Source organism: Psammomys obesus, unplaced genomic scaffold (genome assembly GCF_907164565.1).
Source record: "Psammomys obesus unplaced genomic scaffold, mPsaObe1.curated_primary_1811, whole genome shotgun sequence".
In the NCBI taxonomy this organism is placed as follows: Eukaryota; Metazoa; Chordata; class Mammalia; order Rodentia; family Muridae; genus Psammomys; species Psammomys obesus.
This window is the reverse complement of record NW_026585644.1, coordinates 18,748,887-18,756,222: the sequence shown is the minus strand read 5'-3', so window position 1 is coordinate 18,756,222 and position 7,336 is coordinate 18,748,887. Positions and strand designations below refer to the sequence as shown.

At 47.1% G+C, this 7,336-nt stretch overlaps 1 protein-coding gene across 7 annotated transcripts in view; it reads left to right on the top strand.

Moving 5' to 3' along the window:
- Positions 1-3,422: 3,422 nt before the first annotated feature.
- Kidins220 (kinase D interacting substrate 220) overlaps positions 3,423-7,336 on the top strand; it is a 94,544-nt gene continuing 90,630 nt past the window's right edge. For 4 of the 7 annotated variants that reach the window (XM_055625179.1, XM_055625158.1, XM_055625170.1 and 1 more), the window contains exon 1: positions 3,426-3,595. The gene's annotated coding sequence lies outside the window, so the exon portion shown is untranslated. Of the gene's footprint in view, positions 3,596-7,336 lie in introns of all 7 variants that reach the window. The other 3 variants (XM_055625188.1, XM_055625194.1, XM_055625165.1) reach the window with 3 other exon arrangements.

Below are 7,336 nucleotides of genomic sequence, written 5' to 3'. Positions count from 1 at the left end.
CTCTTGGGTGAGTCTGGGTCCAGCTGACAGTTAATGATCAGTAATGACAAGAACAATCACAATCTTTAACACCACTCTCTTCTTTCAGCACCATTTAGAGTTGATCAGTTAAGCTCATGTTTCACATCTCTGATTAGGAAGCCAGAGAATTCAGGAGTAAAGGAAGGGAAGCTGACACTTCCAATTTTTATGTATTTGCCAAATTCTCTGTAATGAGGACATATTCATCTTATTTACTTTACATTTTTTATTTTAACTCTGCTGGGGTAGGGGAAGTGGATGTGGGTACCTCAAGAGGGAGGAAGTCAGATACTCTGGCACTATAGGTAGCCATTAGCCCACCAATGTGGCTGCTGGGAACCAAACTCAGGTTCTCTGCAAGAGCTCTGGGCCATCTTTCCAGCTGCACATACTTACTTTATAATCATAGACAAACACCCACTGTAGCTGGCCTTGAATTGACAGCAATCCTCCTGCCTCAGTCCCCTCAAAGTAGTGGAATTACAAGTATGAGCTTTCACAACCAGCCAAGAAAGAACAATTTCAGAGCAGCATGGTATGCAAAAAATGTTGTGATTTCTGTGGAAATTGTGCTAGACGATGAAACTGAAGCCACGAAGAAAGATTGGGCTGCTGAAGTCATCAGGCCAGTGTGCTGACACTTCGGAAAAAAAAGATCCAAGGGTGATTAAATTACAGCTTTGATGGAGACAGAGTGGAGGAGTGGAAAGATAATGCCTATTTTTTCTTCTACACAAAAACATATGACAAGGATGTAAGCCAGATTCTCCAAGTCTGTGATTCAGAGTCTTGGGGTGTTGAGTGATTCCAGAGCAAAACCCTTAGGGTGTGTTTCTGGGAAGGATCTAGGTAAAGACCAAAATCATGGGAAGAGGTGTGTCTTTGAGAGCAAACTGAGGGGGAAACATCTTGGTTATTCTGCAGAAGTTCCACTGCAAGATTGGGTGTGAGGTCTGTAAAGTGGAAGGAACTGGCAGCATGTGGCAGGCCTGGAAAACACTTGTTATCAAAGTGGAGCCTTTCTTCGCTGAGTCAGAGTAACTGCTCTGCGAGGCAGGAGGCAATGGATAGAAGCTTGGAGATTAACCTTGCTTCGCCCAGGACTGCCTTGCAAAGGCTGCCTCCTTGCCTCTTGAATGCCTTTTAGCCAATGTTATCAAGTCATTTTTAAATCATTAAAATTTTCATTTTATTGCAGAAGTGCCTGGTTCATATAGTTAAAAGAAAGTTTGAGAGTGTTAATCCAATCCTGGTTCAGACCTGCCTGCCCCAGGGCTGGGACTGGTTTCAGGAATGTTGGAATGCATTCTCAGCCTCCCAGGATTCTCCCCACTTAGCCCACCCTGCAGGCTGGCACCTGAGCCTCCGGTTCCTAACGTTCCTGCATTTTTCAAAACAGCCCCAGGGAAGAATGATTTGGTTTCAGTGAAGGGAGGGAGGGTAAGTCCCTGGGGGAAGGCTTGTGTCTGGGCTTGAGACCTGCTTTGCCCAGTTCTTCAGCAAGAATTCCCACTGCGGTTCCACAGAGCCTGGATGCCCCTAAGTTGGGGACTCAGCACTTTGCTCTTCTGCTGTGCTGTGTCCTAGGCTCCCCAAAGGCAGACAGTGGGATAAGCTTGCTCCTCATTCCGGTTTCTTCCTGGAGGCAGAGGGCTCAGTATGGGTTAGCATGAGCCTGGGCCTGTCGAAAGCCAGTTTTCTGGGCTTGCGGAGGTTGTCCTGTTAATCTACTTGCTCCGATGCTGGAGTTACAGTTGCTTGGCGGATGGTGTGGGGATCTTGGATGGGAAATGGGCTGGAAGGCTAGGGTCAGAATCCTCCAGGAACCTTTTCTCACAAATGTGAGACCCTACGGCTAGCCCCCAAAGCCACAGGAACCACATTTCTTTCTTCTCTTCAGGGAGATCTTTTCACTGACCTTCCACCCAGCCACTGATGACAGCCGACCTCCCCCCTTTTTCCTTCCTCCTCTTCCTCTTCCTCCTCCTCTTGGTTCTTTTGAGACAGGGTTTCACTATGCAGACCAGACTAGATTCTAACTCACAGAGATCCACCTGCCTCTGCCTCTGCCTCCTGAGTACTGGGAGCAAAGGTGTGAGTCCCCACACCCACTGTTCACCTATCCGTTTTGTGTCTGTGTAGCAGAAAATACTGACCAGCCTTAGGGGTGAGGTTGTAGGGTTTGAAGGGAAGGCAGGCAGAACAGGGGCAATGTCTGTGAGGGCAAGCCTAAAGCTCTGTAAGAGCTTTACTTACAGGTTCTGTGAGGAATGGGCTTGCCGGAAGCGGAGGCCCACTGAAGAGTTTAATAGAGAAATGCTTAGTGTCCTGAGCAGTGAAAGGAGAGAGTGGGTGGAGAGAGGAGTTGGGAGACTGGGCAGTCCTGGGGGTGGTGGTGAAGGGGGCTTCCAAAACTTTTAAATAGATCTGAGTGATGAACATAGGTATAGTTAGGTGATGGGCTGGCTAGACAGTATGGGGTGATTTGTGAGATCATTTCCAACTTTCTGGTGATCCAGGAGGGAGTCAGATCCCCTGAGTGTAAGTATAGTATCAGCTGTATGGGGGGGGGGGGAGCTGTAGGTAGAACCCTGGAACTCTGAGGTAATGAAGGTAGCTGGAACCTGGGAAGGAGCACAGTGTATGTACCTTAGGAAACTGGTGTCACAAGGCCCAGTGAAGGGAACTTTGTCAGGATGAAGCTGCTAACGGTGTCCTGCAGAGAGGGTCAGGGATCAGTTCATGCCTTTTGATGACCTTCCAGAGACACCTTCTGCAGTGGTGGGAAGAACACAGTCAGGAGGGGCCCTCGGGAAGATGGTGGGTCCTCAGAGAGCTGGAGGGAGGAGGTGCGGTAGAGGAGGGGAACCGAGGCAGTGAACTCTTGGGATGGTGGAGAAGGGAAGCCATGGGCTCCAGAAGGCAGACTTCTGGCTCCTTGACCCTAGAAGGAGGAACTGAACTGCCTTCGTTTGGAAGAGTGGGCAGCGGCTTCTAAAGTTGTAGTTTATTTCTCAGAATGACTGCTTATAAGGCCAGGTATGGGTTATAAACGAACTATCATAAGAGTGAATGGCAGGGGAAAAAGAATGCCTGAGGGACCTGTGAAAAATACACTCATTTAGCTGGGCGTGGTGGCACAGGTGGGCGGGGAGGTGGAGGCAGGAGAGTCGGAGTGGCTGCATAGTGAGTTGAGGCCTGCCTGGGCTGCCTGAATGTCCTAAAAAAAAGAAAAGAAAACAAAACAAAAACCATCGGAACTCAAAACAAAGAGGCAATGTTTCCATCCCTTTAAAACAGAGGGCAGCGGGGAAGCCCACGCAAGCCTCTTCAGCACCTGCCACTCCCCCTACTCGGCCCACAACGCCCTCCAGGAGGCGTGGCAACCCAGCGCCCCGCCCACGCCCCGATCACGTGACCTGTCAGTTCCTGCGTCTCGGGGAAAATGGCCGCCGGGCGTGGTCCGGGCACCGTGCTAATAGCTGCGAGCTCTTGGCGTCGTGTCCTCTGACGAGGCCCGCGGCACAGCGAGCGAGTTCTGCCGAGCTGAGGGCGCCGTCCTCGGCGTGACACGGTCAGTGCGGAGGCGGCGGGGTCGGGTGAGGGAGGGCGGCGGAAGATCCGAGGCGGGCGAGCGAGTCTGTGAGGGGCAACCGGGGCCGGGGCCGGTGACCTGGGGGGCCGGTGCGGAGCGTCCCGGCCGGGGAGGGCGAGGTCGGTGCAGTCCGGTGGCCGCTGTGGGTGTGTGTGCTGGGGGACTCCAGAGCCAGGCCGCTGTCACACCCATCACCTGGTGAGTGCCCTCAGGCAGGTGCGGCACGCTGAGGCTGACCTTCCCAGTTTCTCGGCGTTCCAGGGAGAGGTGTTGTTTGCTTCTGCGCTTCCATTGCGGAACCCCATCTCCCCATTGTCCCGTGCGGGCTTTTAAACGCCGTGCAGAAGACCTCAAGCCCCTGGCGAGAACGCGTCCATGTTTGTTTTGTCAGCCAGCAGTGTAGGGATCTGTTTTGGTTTGGTTTTTCAGGTTGTCTTCACCTATAGAAAGGTTGAAGCAGTTGAGGACATTTTCTTGTTAATAACTGTTTGTGTAAGCTCTCTGCTCTCTAGAGGCGCTTGCTAAATTGCAGCTGCTTTTTTTTTTTTTCTTTTTCTTTTCAGAGATTCCTATTTCTTTGGTGTGGGGTGTGGCTGCGAAAACCTCTTGTAGGTAATTTTGATAGGTTGGTCCTTGCTCATATTTTGACACCTTGAAAAACAAGACGTCTACATTAAAAGGAAAAAAAAAATTTAAGGGTCCGTTGGGTGTCTGGTTCACAGCCGGCATTTAAAATTGCTGTGGCAAGGTGTGTTCTTTGTTCTCAAGCTTTACAAGGACAGCCTACTTTATCAGACTCATTTTGGGGTCCTTGTTAAAAATCTGTTTCTGAGCGCCACCACAGGTCTGCCAAAATGGGATTCTCCGGGTAAGGAGACAGTATACGGTATTTGACATGCTTTACAAATAACTGACATGTGCACCGGTTTGAGAATCCTTTTAGATAGTCTGAGAATGGTTTCCAAACTTCTCATTGAGATCTCATTTCCAGACTTTCTCTTTTCTTTTTTCTTTTCTTTACCTTTTTCTTAGTTTTCTTTTTTCTTTCTCTATCTCTCTCTCTTTTTCTTTTTCTTTTCTTTCCCTTTCTCTTTCTTTTTCTCTGTCTGTTTTTTTTTTTTTTTTTTTTTTGTAGTTCTTAGTATGTATCCCTGGCCTGCTTGGAACTGACAGAGATCATCTTGCCTCTGCCTCCCAGGTTCAGGGGTTAAAAGCATGTGCTGTGTGTCACTACATCAGGTTCTAATCCAGCTCTTTAAGAGCTCTTAAATATTCATAGTGCACCCTACAGGCCCAATCAACACCCAGGCTGGTTGGTGGGAAGGGGGCAGCTACGTATAAAGAAATATCTGCTGCCTTTTTACACTTTTCCTGTCTCCTTCTCCCTCTCCATCTCATAGCAAGCATCAGTGTTCTTTTGCTGGTGTTCATGGCTATACTAATATTGTCACCTATTTTTCCCAATCACGTGGATTTTTGTTTGTTTTTATTTTTGTTTTTCAAAACAGGGTTTCTCTGTGAATGCATCTTTGGCTGTATTAGACTTGCTTTGTAGACCAGGCTGGTCTTGAACTCACAGAGATCTGCTTGCTTCTGCCTCCCTGAGTGCTCAGTCACATAGTTTATTATTTTTTTCATCTAGAAATTAAAATATCAGGAATTTTATTTTGTTGAACTTAATGGCTTCCATTTCTTTTCCATTTTTATTGCCTGATTCCTTTCTTGTAGGCTGTCTGTCTGTTTTGGTCCATAACTCATGCCTAGAATTCTGATTCTTTGTTTTGTTTTGTTTTTTCCTAGTTTGGGTTGTGTATGCATACACTGCTAAGTTATTTTTTTCTATGATCCTGCATGAGCATGCCATCCCCTCTTCCAGCTTTTGCTAAAGAATGTCAGTTTTGTTTTGTTTGTTTGTTTGTTTTTCACTGAATTCCTGAATGTTTAAGGTATACAGAAGCCTTGGGGAAAGGACACTTTCAAGGGTGTGGAAAGACCAGGATACCAATAACTTCCTGAACTGAGTCTCAGGGGCTTAATTAGGCTTTCTGTGTTTATAGCTGTAAGTTCTCATTCTCCAAATGACTGTGATTTTACACATCATACCTTTTATACATAGCCACCTGTACAGTTTAATTCCAATTCTGGACTGGCCCAGCTTACCTTTTGAGTGTCACATGTACAGATTGTTGGCATAGCCCTGCCTATAGCTGATGGTAGAGAACATGCTGTCGAGGGTGTCAGGGGCCCTATCTGTGGACAAAGACCCTCAGAAGAGGCATCTGTTATATACCTGTGTAGTTACTTAACCATTCTCTCATGAGAGTCTGCTTGCTGTAGGCTTGTAATAGATTCTGGAGACATAACAGAGTGGAGGCAGCCTTTAAGCTTGAAGAGAGATACAGATCTAAGTCCTTTTGTACTTTGAAGCTATAGCTGTCTCTTGTATGCAGAGTGTGTTTTGGTTTACTGGGAGTATAAATGCTGGCATTTTAGATTGATGAACATGGGCAAACTTATGATCCTATCAACATTGAGTTAGTTCTACTATGTGCCAGGAACTTCTCCAACCGTTAGAAATTGAGCAGTGAACAGAGCCCTCATTCTTACTGAAGTCCTTGTTGGAGTAGGAAGAGCAGGCTAAATAGGTAAATGATACATTGAGTCATGCTAAGCACTCTGCTGAATAAAGCTGAGTTAGGGAACCGTTAGTGGGGGCTGAGGACTGTTTTATACTTAGTGGCAAGGGGCGCTCTGATCAGGTAACATTTGTATGGAAACACAAGATGGCCCAAGTTAGAGGAAGTAGAGAGTGGTAGGAGGTGAGCCTAGGGAGGAGGAGAAGGGGAGGTTTTTAAGTGAGGGGCTGGAGGCTGGAGCTAGGAGGAGCATGCAAGAACATGATGCTGTGCTTTATTCTAGCACTGAACAGTGTATATATTTTAAATAGTTGAGCTGCTGCTTATGTGTCTACCTGAGTTTGCGTATACTGTTTGCACTCAGGTGCCCTGGGAGGCAGGCTCCCCTGCAGCTAGAGTCGTAAGCAATTGTGAGCTGGGAACTGAACCCAGAGCAGTAAGTGCCTCTGGCTCCCTGAGTGCTGGGATTACAGGTAAGTGCCACCACACCCAGCAGTACATAAAATCTTTGTTCATGTTTTTTTCTGGTTTTAGAATTGGTTCCTCGGTGTGAAATTGTTGGATCAACTAACATTTTTTAAGTAAGGCATATTGATATAATTAATTTACATGTTATAAAATGTACCCTTCTGGGGTATGGTTTTGAATTTTGATAGGTCCATGTGAAAGTTCTAATGCCATCTTCAAAATCCAGCTTGAGTGAGGGTGACAGTGAGTCAGTCAACCCAGACCATCCGTGAGCCTGTGGGACTCAGTCAGCCAGGCTGCAGCCACATGTCTGTACTCATATCATTGGGAGGTAGAGGCAGGAGGATCTAGTTTTGAGGCCAGCCTAAAATATGTATTAAGAGCCTGCCTCAAAAACAGATACAAACAAACAAGTTAAACCAAAGCAACAAAACAACCGACCAACCAAAGAGGTAAGTTAGATAACTTGTGAGGTAACAAATTAGATAACTGCTCCAGAGTAGGTTGGAAGGAGCAACTTAATTCTCTTAGCAGAGGTAAAGTTTTCTGCCTTCCTTCCTTCCTTCCTTCCTTCCTTCCTTCCTTCCTTCCTTCCTTCCTTCCTTCCTTCCTTCCT